This window comes from Felis catus, chromosome C1 (assembly GCF_018350175.1).
Source record: "Felis catus isolate Fca126 chromosome C1, F.catus_Fca126_mat1.0, whole genome shotgun sequence".
Lineage (NCBI taxonomy): Eukaryota > Metazoa > Chordata > Mammalia > Carnivora > Felidae > Felis > Felis catus.
Window position 1 is genome coordinate 177542877 of NC_058375.1, and position 13588 is coordinate 177556464.

At 38.3% G+C, this 13588-nt stretch overlaps 1 protein-coding gene across 5 annotated transcripts in view; it reads right to left on the bottom strand.

Moving 5' to 3' along the window:
* Window positions 1-13588, bottom strand: part of LOC101084304 (serine protease 58-like) — a 132925-nt gene that overhangs the window by 34668 nt on the left and 84669 nt on the right. Inside the window, exon 1 of one of the 5 annotated variants that reach the window (XM_023259562.2) lies at window positions 6938-7752. The exons of the other annotated variants lie outside the window; for them this stretch is intronic. The gene's annotated coding sequence lies outside the window, so the exon portion shown is untranslated. Of the gene's footprint in view, window positions 1-6937; window positions 7753-13588 lie in introns of those variants that run through there. 5 annotated transcript variants of the gene reach the window in all.

Sequence of the window (13588 nt, forward strand, 5' to 3'; positions counted from 1 at the left end):
TGAAGTGAAACTGTCCTTCTATGACTGGCATCTAATGGCTCACTCTAGGGGACTATATACTGTTGTCTGGAAATAGCCCTCTTTAGAAAGAATCATTCAAGCCAATTCTTAAATTGTTTAATTATTCTTCAATATGTTCAACATTTCTTTCACTTATCTATGAAAGAAAAATTGTTAACTAGTACATAAAACCAGTAGTGAGAATCTGGAATGAAAAACGCCCAGGAGAGGGAAGGCTGGAAGAGGATAATGGACTTTCCTCATTACATGAGATGGAAACTAGATCCATAGCTAAATGTTAAAGGAAGGATCAATCCAGAAGACTATAGAATAAGAGATCATTTTGTTTACATATATAACGCATGTATTATGTGTACAATTTAGGGTCGCAGTTTCTCTCTTAGGAATGGATAATGAAAAAATGTGCTATGTCATCATTTTTAGCCTGACAGTTTTCTGCTACCTATGTTTCCCAGTCAAATGTTTAATGTTTGTTCTCACATATACTACCTAACAAGGCATCAGGCACTTTGTAAAGGTGCTGGTATGGTATTAAATTCTCACTTTCTTTCCAAGAGGCATCTTTGGGCCTCTTAAAAAGCAAGAAATCTTCTCAATTGCCTAAGCAATGTCCTGATAACATCTCTACCTATTCCTTCCCACCTTACAAGAGAAAGAGAGCTTTGAGAGAACAAAGAGCTGGGCGAAATGGAGTGCAAAACAGTATGACAAGTAGATTTCATGATGAACATCCCTTCTGACATTCTGTTTGAAAAAAGGTTCTTATCGAAGAGTTCAATGTACTAGTTTCTAAATTTTGAGAGTGTTTTGAGGACATACATGGCCATTTCCCCACAACCTGTTTCTGGGACACACTGAAAGGACTGATTACTTGTTAATATTTTTTTTCTTATACAAAAGTACTCTGTGAATATGCATTCTTGAGTATTTATGAATAGTTTTTCTTTTAAATTTTTTGAAAGAGAGATAAACAAGTAATTATTGAATTCAAGGCTACACCTATTCCTCCCACTTCTCCATCTGATATAATTACAATAAGTCTGGGTTGTACATATCTGAACATTTTCTGGTTTTGATTGTCAAGCAATCAAATAGCATTTCTCGCCCCCATTCAGACCCATAATTTAGAAGCTTCTCTACAGTGACACTTGGTACAGTTTAATTATAATGCTCTTCAATCCAGAAAGCTATTTAAAGGACGATGGAAGCTGTGCATTTTCCGTCCTTTCTCTTAAAAAAAGATTCAGAAATGTATGTGTAGCTGATCCCACATTGAAACTTGATACTTGTGTTGTGCATGACTTTGAACAGCAATACTTTTTCCTTTATGGAATGGCTGATATTTTAAAATATATGTTTCTTTCCACGAAAGAGTACCCAGCACAATTATATCATTTTGAAACATTTTCACCACGACACTAGAAGAATGCACGTAAAATTTCACAATCATCTGTATTGTTTTCAGCAAATACTTTTTCATTTCAAAATGAGATTCTCAAAGTCCCCCATGGGTAGGTGTTTTAATTCAGCACTGAAATAAAGAACTGCTTTTTCTGGACATATTCTCTTCCCTTCCGTGGCAGCTACTGGTACCAACTTGCTCTTAATTATCTCCCATTCAATGCTAGTCATAACCACCCGCCCATTTCACACTCAGGCAGGCCAGCCCACAGGACTCACCCAGCCCCCTCTGGCTGAATCATCTCCTTCCACCCACGTCCTTCTACTGCCGTTTCCTTCCTCACTTCAGTGCTCTTTTCAGAGGGACAGTCTTGCTTTTCCAAAGCTTTTTTCTTTATTCTATGTTATGCCCCCTTTATATTCTAGAAAACCACAACTCTAAGGGAACTTTCTTCCCGTTACTGAAGACAAATCATGCTTAACACATCACAGACTCTGTGCTTATTATTAGCTCCCCATTAATTCTTGTGTACTTTAGGGAAAAGGAGGATTTGAGAAACTGGACGTTCATTACCTTCACTCTAACATGCAAAAGGTAAAACTGAATCATTTTTTGGAAGTTTCTACCTTAGCATAGACAAAGGAAATCCCAGGCCTGGGCAATTTAAACAGTCAACCTACACCTGTTTCAACACCCAACTCTCACTGACTTTTTTAAAAAATCTGCAGGTTAAATCCTTTCAAATCATTAACTCTCAAGTCTCCGTATTTTTTTTTTTTTTAAGGCATAAATACTGACTAAATGGCTCCAAGTGTGGGAGCCTGACTAGGATCTGATACCTGAAGGTATCCAAGCTCTGATGAACAGAAACTTTGCGCTAATCCTAGTCCAGACCATGAAAACACAATTAAACGTTTCATCTGTATGCATTATTTGCTTAGTTAAGTTCAACATTTTCAAGAGGTATCCATGCATGAAGATAAATCCTGGGCATGTACAGGACAAGTCATTTGTCATTATCTCACAAAGGTTGCTTTTTTTCCCCCAAGGTTTTCACAAAGGTCTATGTCATTATTAGTAGGCAGTGCATTTAACAGTCAAATACATTTAAATAATTTACAAGTGACTGCATGACTGCAGCATTGGTTACTAGATAGATAACCAATCCAATAAGAAACCAGCTAACAAATAACTGTCTGAATATTTAAAATACAGCTCTTATTTAGATCATCCTTTTTTTGATCACCTTCTTGGAGGGAAGAAGTCTGCTGGTCACACTGGAAATATATTAAGGCCAAATCTTTTCTTTTTTTTTTTTTTAATGTTTATTTATTTATTTTGAGAGAGAGGGCACAACGGGGGGAGAAGCAGCTACCCCGGCTGGAGGGTGAAGTGAAGGAGACACCGTTCTGCCTGCTGCAACCCTCTATCCCATAAAGATTCCTAACACAGGGCTTGCAGTGACCCCAATAAGCAAAGGGGGAAAAAAGGGAGCCAAGGTCAAATAGTCAGTGATGGCCCCATTGAGGGGCTCCCTAGAAATTTACAGTTAAAAGAGAAACTACTTGGCCCAACTCTCCATTTTATATGAAAAAAATGAGCTTTAAAGGCCTAACTGATACAAGGTCATTAGGGAATCAGTTTAAAAAAAAAATTAGGGATGCCTGAGTGGCTTAGTCAGTTGAGTTCCGATTGCTGATTCCAGTTCAGGTCGTGATCTCACGGTTGTGAGACCAAGCCCTACATCGGGCTCTGCGCTGAGAGTGGAGCCTGCTTGGGATCTCTCCCTCTCCCTCTCTCTCTGCCCTTCCCCCACTTGCTCTCTCTCTCAAAATAAATAAATACATTTAAAAAATTAGAAATAGAACCCAAGTATTTCCACCGATAAAAGGAAATAGCTCTGTGAGTACCCAGTAGTATGTCCTTCCCTTTCATCATTTCACCAAATCCTCACAACAACCCCATGGAAAGCGCATCATTATCCCCATTTGATGGATAAAGAAACTGAGGGTCATAAAGGTAAGTAATTATCCCAAGTTCATAAGCAGATGGGGCAAGTGGTACTGCTACATGGAACTTCTTGCCGATGTTCACAGCTAACGTCTTACAGCTTTGTGCGCACTCACACAGGAAGTGCCAGGCAGTAAACTGAGCTCTTTACAATATCATCTGACTAAAGTCTCACAACAACCCCTGCGTTGTTATTTATGCGTTGATAATGTTATTGCCTTTATCTCCATAATGAAAGCATGGGGTTTTAGGTTTCTTTTGTGCCTTTTCCACTGTTTTGTTGTTGTTATTTTTTGTTTTGCTTGTCTCTTTAGACACAAAGACCATTCCAATATATACATATACATATAGCAAGCGGGCTCTTTCACATGTTATTGGCTGGAGTCCAAACTGCCAGTATGTTTTAGGAAACAAGAAAATAATCATACTCTTACAACCCTTAGCACTGAATGGAAAGTATTTCTGAGGGAAGATGGATGAGGGGTGAAAGATGGCAGCCGTGCCTATCCTTGGAAGTTTGCCAGGGGCGAAATGAACTGAAAGGAGGTGCGTAAGATCTTTGCTCTAGGTCTGACTGAGTGAGAATACTGAGATAAAGGGATGTGTTTTTACTGTTTTAATTTATATGCAATTACCAGGATATACACACAGCACAATCCCAACTGCTTAAGTTTTGACTTGTGTCACTAACAACCGACACATCAATAACTAAGTAGGGAAAATTAGGAGATACAGGTAATAAAAGTAATAAAATTTAATGTGTAGTTTCTTTGAAGATTTGTGAACAGACCTTCCAAATCACAATAATGCATTTTAAACGTGCACACATTAACTTGGTACTCACTTTATTCAGTCATCCCCCTCTGTCTCCAAACCTTTTCAATGCCCCACCCAATGTCTGGAACACATTCCCCTTCTCAGCTCTATGAGCTCATGCCTTTCAATTGTTCAATCATCCCTAAAATTATTACCTTTCAGGATGTTTTTTTGTACCAACTAGAAGCGTGGTGGTGATTTCCTTTGAACATCTGTCTAAACCAACCTTTTATTCACTTATAAAATGAAAGTCTAGATTACATCATCGGTAAAGTGTCATCCGGGTCTTAAATTTTATGTGTTTCTAGTGTAATGTATTAAATCAACAAACATGTATTGAGCACCTACTAAACGTCAGGCACTATACCAGAAACTAGGGGAACCAAGATGCAGTCCCTCCCCTCAACCACTTTATTCTATGGCAGGGGAGAGAGGATCAGAGATGACTATCACTCAAAATTAAAAATGATAAAATCAAGGAGTGCCTGGGTGGCTCAGTTGGTTAAGTGTCTGACTGTGGCTCAGGTCATGATCTCATGGTTTGTGAGTTCAAGCCCCATGTCATGCTGTGTGCTGACACCTCAGAGCCTGGAACTTGCTTTGGATTCTGTCTCCCTCTCTCTCTCTCTCTCTCTCTCTCTCTCTCTCTCTCTCTCCTCTTCTCCCACTTTCTCTCTCTCAAAACTAAATAAACATTTCAAAAATGATAAAATCGAGGTAGCTGCACAAGGATCAAGTGGCTAATTCTGTCTGGATGGTTGATTAAGTAAAAACACAGAGAAGATGGCATCTGAGCTGAGCCTTGAGAAATGAGTTGATGGGCCCAGATAAGAAGGAAAGAACTTTCTCTTTTTTTTTTTAATTTTTTAATGTTTACTTATTTAAAAAAAAATTTTTTTTCCCAATGTTTATTTTTGGGACAGAGAGAGACAGAGCATGAACGGGGGAGGGGCAGAGAGAGAGGGAGACACAGAATCGGAAACAGGCTCCAGGCTCTGAGCCATCAGCCCAGAGCCTGACGCAGGGCTCAAACTCACGGACCGCGAGATCGTGACCTGGCTGAAGTCAGACGCTTAACCGACTGCGCCACCCAGGCGCCCCTAATGTTTACTTATTTTGAGAGAGAGAGAGAGAGAGAGAGCAAGTGAGGGAGGTGCAGAGAGAGAGGGAGACACAGAATCTAAAGCAGGTTCCAGGTTCTAAGTTGTCAGCACAGAGCCCAACACGGGGCTTGAACTCATGAACTGTGAGATCATGACCTGAGCCGAAGATGGATGCTTAACTGACTGAGCCACCCAGGCACCCTAGAAAGAACTTTCTACATAGAAGGAACAGCATGAGTGATGGCATAGAAACATGTGAATATCTAGGTATAGCAAAGAGAGCATAGATGAGTGTAGAGGTGGGGCAGTAGGACTAAGACCATATCCTCTGAGAAGTCAGTTATCCAGTGTATTAATAATCTGGGGCTGCCATATAAAATACCACAAACTGAGTGGCTTTACAACAAAAATTTATTGTCTTACAGTTCTAGAGCCTGGAAGTCCAAGATCAAGGTCTTGTCAGGTTTGGTTTCTCCCCAGGCCTTTCTCCCTAGCTTGTAGACAGCCACCTCATAGCCTTTTCTCTGTGTGGACACACCTATTATCTCTTCCTTTTCTTATAAAAACACCAGTCCAATTGGATTAGAGCTCCACCCTATGACCTCATTTAACCTTAATTAGCTCTTTTCAAAACAATTTTTTTAAGTTTATTTACTTATTTTGAGAGAGAGAGGAGAGCAAGAGAGTGAGCACAAGTGAGGGAGGGGCAGAGAGAGGAGAGACAGAATCCCAAGTAGGCTCCCTGCTGTGAATCCAGAGCCTGATGTGGGGCTCAAACTCACAAACTGTGAGGTCAAGATCAAGAGTTGGACACTTAACCCACTGAGCCACCCAGGTATCCCCTAACCTTAATTAGCTCCTTAAAGGCCCTATCTCCAAATACGTTCACACTGGGGGTTAGGGCTTCAATGTATGAATTTGGGGCAGGGCACAATTCAGTTCATAACATCCAGCCACCTGCACTACAGACATTTATCTTTTTTGTTTTTTGTTTTGAAAGGGAGGGGAGGGGCAGAGGAAGAGGGAGAGAGAGAATCCAAAGCAGTTTCCATGCCCAGCACGGAGCCTGACTTGAGGCTCTATCTCAGGATTGTGAGATCATGACCTGAGCTGAAATCAAGAGTTGGATGCTCAACCAACTGAGCTATCCAGGTGCCCCTAGGCATATATCATTTTATTGCACATTGCTTTATTGTGCTTTGCAGATAACTGCATTTTTTTTTAACAAATTGAAGGTTTTGTGTCAACCCTGCATTGAACAAATTTTTGGCACCATTTTCCTAGCAGTACTTGCTTATGTCATTGGTGCTTCTTGCAATATTTCAAATATTTTCATTATTAGTATATGTATTTGTTATTGTGATCTGTGATCAGTGATTATGACTTGCTGAAAGTTCAGATGATGGTTACTATTTTTTAGTAATAAAGCTCTTTTAAATTAAGGTATGTACATTATTTTTTTCGACATAATGCTATTGGACACTTAATAGACTAAAGTATTGTTTAAACAAAAGTGTTATAAACACTGGGAAACCAAAAAATTCATTTGACTTGCTTTTTTGCAGTGATCTGGAACTGAACTCACAATATCTCTGGGGTGGCAGCAGATCTCTGGTGTCGGCAGGTTTGTTTTCTCCTCAGGCCTTTCTCCCTGGCTTACAGGCAGTCACCTTCTTGCTGCAACCTTTCATAGTCCCATGGCAGCCAGACTAGCTACCATCAGGTCAGTGTATTAAAACTCAGTCACCCCGTTCATGAGAAAATGCTTTGACCTCACCCAAATGATTGCATATTCTGATTTTACATTTAATTCTTAAAAGATAGCTTATTTGTTTTGCTATTTTAGAACTGAAACTCTACACTAAGTATGCGGAAAGCCTAGACGGAAAAGACATTGTTAATAGCAATAAAAATGGCTGCTGACAGACTGTATTTTCCAAAGATGGCTGCAACAATCTCTCCCATCCCTCATGCTCTCTCCCGGTGTAATATTGCCACTCACTGCCCCATCAAGAAGGGAAGTCTAAATCTTGTCCCCTTGAATCTGGGGCTGACCTCACACCTCACCTGTTACTAAAATGGCATGGTATGATTTCTGAGGCCATGAGAAAAGACCATGAAACTTCCACCTGTTTCCCTTGGAACAGTCATCCTCAAGAAGCCCGTCTTTGGGGCCTTCCCTCTCAGAACCCAATCACAAGCTGTGAACATCGCAAGCCACATGAAGAGGCCCTGTATAGGTGTTCTGGTCAATAGCCCCAGCTGAACCCGGCCGTTAGCTGTTCTAGTCCAGGTGCCAGGCAGGCGAGTGAGATGTCATCATGAAACTAGATGCTCTAGTCACAGCTGGTCCAGACTTCATCTAGTAAAGTCACTCCTACTCATCTGAGTGTTCCTAGATGAGGGGCCAGACATCACAGAGCAAAGAAGAGCTCTCTCCACTTGCCCATTCTGAATTCTGAGAATCAGAATCTGAGAGCATAATAAAAGGATTTTTTTTCATGCCACTAAGTTTGGGGTGACTTATTACATAGCAATAGTAACTGGCCCAGAGAGTTAAACCACTAAGGCAACAAGATTTTTTAAAATATTTTTTAAAAATTTTTATTCTTTTAGTAATCTCTACACCTAATGTCAGGCTTGAGTCCAAGACCCTGAGGTCAAGAGTTGCACGCTTCACTGACTGAGCCAGCCAGGCACCCCAGGAAACAAAATTAAAAAAAAAAATACTTATAATAGATGTATGGAATTGTGGAATCACTATATTGTATAGCTGAAATGAATATAACACTGTATGTTAACTATATTGGAGTTAATAAAAATTTTTAAATAAATATTTTAAAAAAATTATAAATTCTTATAGTAAATAAACAGATAAGCCAAAAATATAGTCTGAGTCCATTTAGTCTACAGAAAAATAGCCCTGCACACCTCAATATTCTTCCTGAAAAGCTCCCTATTTATAATACAGCAAACTATTTGATGTTCACAATAATATCCCAGTTTCATTAAGAAAATGTTAAATTTGGTTCAGGATACACACCTTTAGAAGGCAGAAGAAATAGATGATACATTTTAGAAAGATATACCTCAAACTGATTAATATTTAAAATGCTTTGGTGCTTTAAAAAATGTGTTTCCAATATCAGGAAAATTAAAACACATATATATTCTTTGATAATACTGGATAAATTAGGCTTTACTATAATTTTTAACTGAATCAATTTCATATTTATTGGTGTTTGTGTTTCTTGTCAAGAGTAAATCTTGGGAACTAGCATATTATTATTTATGTATGTACATTCTTTTTTTCAAAAAAAGATTTGAGCAGTCTTTGAGATTTGCTTACTCAGTTTTATACCCCATTAGGCATAACACATATGATAGAATCATTAAGAAATACACTTTGACAATAATAATGATGTTATGTTATGACCTCTTTAGAGACGAGGGCCATGCCCTATTATTCATTTGTGTATTCCCAATATTGCCTAGTTCCATCCTTTGTATGTAATAGAAGCTCAAAAGAGAGTTAATGAGTTGAATTAAATTGACATAATTGTGATTAGATCTTTAAAATAAATTATGCCTAAATTTTTCTTCCATATGCTATAGAGAAATCAGCAAAAAATTCTGAAATAATTATCCCCAAGTAATACAAAAAAGCCATGTAAAATACCACCCACTTCTAAAATGGATATATTTATGCATTACAATAAACACACTACATGATAGACTTTTCTAATTTTATTTCCATGGAGTTTCACACCATTAAAGTAGTATTATAAAGAGCCCAACTGCAGTTCAGCTCAGGACTAACATTGAATGAGGACTGTGCATATGGTTATATATGGCTGTATATATATGTATGTGTGTGTGCCTGTGTGTGTATGTTTAGAAGGGAAGAAGATTTTTTAGCAGAGGTAGAATTTCAGGTCTCATATGCCCATCACAAATATTCTTTGCAGAGAGCAGACAGAGACTGGGGCAAAGCAGGGTCTGATGGATAGCTCTAAGGAGACACAGGGCACAAGTAACCATGCTAACATTAAGAGTCCTAGCTTTCCTCCTGGAGACCAGCAAGGCCAAACTACTCTTCCCACCCCTTGAAGGCTCTCACCCTGAAGCTCCATATAGGACCCCCACTTAGCATTCATCCTAGTAGGACTGGGCCCCTGACTAGAGACACATCAGGTAGAGATTCTCTCTCAAATTGTTCTATTGTACAAATCAAGATTGCAAGGATGGGGTGCCTGGGTGGCTCAGTCGGTCAAGCGGTTAGGCATTGGACTCTTAATTTCAGCTTAGGTCATGATCTCATGGTTCCTGAATTTGAGCCCCACGAAGAGCCCTGCATTGGCGTTCGGCACTGACAGTGCAGGAGCCTGCTTAGGATTCTCTCCCTTTCTTCTCTCTCTGTCCCTCCCCAGCTTGCTTGCTTGCTCGCTCTCTCTCTCTCTCTCTCTCTCTCTCAAAATAAATAATAAATTTAAAAAAGAAAAGATTGCAGGGATAAACTGTTGACTGAAATTTTATCTTGACTGATAATTTAACTATGTGCAGACAGTATAATTGCAGCCAGGGATGCAATTAAAATTCAGTTAAAGCATTGTCCATATCCTCCACAATTTATAATCCAGTGAAAAAGATAGGCTCAGTCATTTGTAGCTAGCTAGTCATTTCTGACCGTAGAAGTCAGATGCTAGTCTATATATATGAGTAAAGTGCTGCATGGGGAAACTGAGGAGGGAGGCCATTACCTCTGATACTATGGAGGAAGATATACATTTCATTTGAATCTCACCTTTGGCAAATGGTTCTGTTTGTAACAACTAGCACTATGAATATATAAAATTCTTTTTAAAAAATTTTTAAGTATTTATTTTTGAAAGAGAGAGAGAGAGGGAGAGAGAGACAGAACACAGGTGGGGAAGGGGCAGAGAGGGAGACACAGAATCCAAAGCATGCTCCAGGCTCAGAGCTGTGAGCACAGAGCCTGACGTGGGGCTCAAACCCACGAGCCATAGGATCATGACCCAGGCCAAAGTTGGATGTTTAACTGACTGAGATACCCAGGTGCCCCTAAAATGCTTTAAAAAAAAATGCTTTTAATAAAACAATAATAAAATTGTTTAATTTATTTAATTTATACAAAGTCCAAGATACCAGCACTATGCTATACACTCTACTGCATTCCTCATTTTACCCTTAAAGAGCCCTAGAAGTTATTATCCTTGTTTTACAAATAAAGAAACTGAAGTTCAAAGAATCAACTTACTTAAGGTCATATGGTTAGAAAATGGTGGAGCCAGGATATCAGCCCACAACTGACTCCAGTGCTCAAGATTTAACTAGTATGAAATTCATGTGTATGTGAATGTGTATGTGTGTATGTGTGTATGTATGTGTGTGTAGAGTGTATGTGTATCTGTTTATGTGAACTCTATTTTATAGATGAAGAAACTGAGATTTGCAAAAGTCTAATGACTTCCCTATTTCCCCATCACTGGAATTTTTGACAAAGAAAGCCAGAAGACATTAAACAAACATAGAACACTATCTTCATAGAGTATATCCACAGAGATCAGGGTATTTCAAACCAAAGTTTGCATTGCTCAATGTCAAGAAAATCTCTGTGTTCCTTGTCTCCACAATACATGATTGATGTTTAAAAATATTACTGTGTTCTTATTTCCCCTTACCCTCAAGAAAGAAAAGAAATTTAACACAAGACTTAATTTGTAACTCAAGATTAATTTGCCTTTATCTACCTAAGAATATTAGTTTTCTGGAAGCTTTTCTAGTTAATTCCTAATTAATTATATATTTCAAATTGCATGTAATATGTCTCTTTAAAGAGTAGAGAGACAGCTTTATTGGTAGGTTACAATTATAAGATTATACAGTTCCCACAACTGATTTAAAAGTAATTAATGAAGTCTAAAGTTTTCAAAATGGCAAGAATATTATTTCAAAAATGTTAATTTCTAGCTCATTGGGAGCAGCAAGAAGTCTTCCAATATTTATCTTCAAAAGTGTCATAAAATTTCTTATATCAAAATACACAGACCACAATTTGTGAACAAGATTTTTATGACATTCTAGTGGCACAATGAGTTATATACCATACCATATCAACCATCCCACCCACCTGGAATAGGAGCAAGGAACTTTCTGTAGCTTGTATTATTTCCTTTGAACCACAGCAGACCATAATTTCTCTCCACTTGAGAAAAGAATTATAGCCTTGAACCAGAAAGTTAGTCAACTGATTCCTGGTGTCCAAATTAATCAACAAGAATACAAGTAGGGTACAATGCTAAAGAAAATGTACAAATGGACATCTGGTATCCCAGACCGGATTAAGCAAAGAGCAAATTTAAATATGTGCTTAGGGTACCACAAAATGCCAAAACAGATTATAAGTAGTCATTAGGGGGTGAAAGTAGACTTTAATGAACTATATTACACTGACTTTATGAATCATATTAAAAAAATTTTAAATACATATATGAGAGGTTGGGGGGGTAGGGAGGGCATCATAACCTTTTCGGTGGTTGAGGCTGCTAAAGGCCATCAACCTTTGTTTATATCTCAAAACAGAACTTGACATAACATACAATTCATCAGCCAGAATGCACAAACAAGTCTTTATTCATGACAAATATTGGAAACTTTTAATTCAGTTCATAAAATGGTTCTAGGCAACAACAGGGCCTATTTCTAAGTTACTGTCCTCATGTGACTCAGTGTTTAAACAAGGGGTTGTTTAAACAGAGGTTTCAATAGAGATTGCAGACATAACTTCAGTGGATGTTTGTTGAATGCATAAATGACAGAATGAACTAGAAGCAATAGACCTGGATTCAAAACACAGTTTTTTCCCCTTAAGCTGTGACCTTGGATCACTTACCTTGAGCTTAGGTTTTTATAGCCATAAAATGAAAATCAAATGCCATATATACTTCACGGAATTATTACAATGACTAAATGAGATAATGTAAGTAAGATGATCTCATTAAGGTAGTTAAATCTCTTATTTGGATGTGGGAGGATTAAGAATGAGACACCTTTTTGAGGAATTGTATTAAAATCCTTCATAATTTTCCCATAATCATTTATTCATCAAATAGATATAGAATTCCACAGGCATAGTATTAGGTAGAGAAGCTTTTGTGATAAAGCCTCAGGAAATAAGATGTTTTATGTCCATTTTGACATAGTCTACAAACTATGTTGTCTTTGATACAGTCTACAACAATTCATTGTACTTTCAACCTAACCATCTCTCCCTGGTGCCCCCTCCATCTCTAGAATAAGAGAGGAGGTGAGAGGGTCTGTTTTACAAATTGCCTAGTGATTTTCATAATCAAAGTTTAATGGTTTGAAGTTTTTTTGGAGTCATAAATAAGTGTGAATGTCACTATTGTTCAACCAAAATGTCACCCCCTCCATGATCTTGCAACCAACATATCATCTCCTCTTGAAGGCACCATCCTTCTCTCTGGTCTCTAAGATTTCACAAAAGCTGTCTCATGTCTGGATCACTCTCTCCTGACCTCTCTGCTCCAGCTCACTTGGCTCCTAACCCAACCTTCAGCACTCTCTGCAGTCATTCCCTATCCTGCACAGCTTCTCCATCCTCACTCCCTCCTGCCCCTAGTCTGGATAGGGGCCTTCCTCATCTCTATTAAATGAAATCAAGTTTTTTTTTTTTAATTAACTGAAAAACATCATCTCAAATGTATTAATGGAAACATTAATTCACCTTTGGAGCAGATTCTTTTACTTTAGGAAAAACACCAGAATACTTTTATAAACATAATAACCACCTATTGTTCTTAGACAAAAATGTTAAGTCCCCATTAATCTGAAAGCTAATACTTCAGATAAACATGTTAAATGTGCCATTGGTCAAGGTACATTTTGCTTTGTTTAGCATAAATACACCTTTGCAGAGACAGAGGCAGATAATATTTTTTTTCCTAAATATGGATTTAGCCTTGTACCTGAAAATGGCCTCCTTCCCTTGGGATATATGAATGTCTTTTATACAAGGATTTGCTCACAGATTGGTTTAGAATAGTCTATATCAGGAGCCAGGTCTTACCTTCTCTTAACATCATGCTTCAGTGAAGACCTAGAACAGCCTTGGAACAGCTGTACCTTGCCTTAACTGTTGGCAACCCACCCATGGGTTTTTTAAATTGAATAACCCAGACTTTGAGGTATGCCA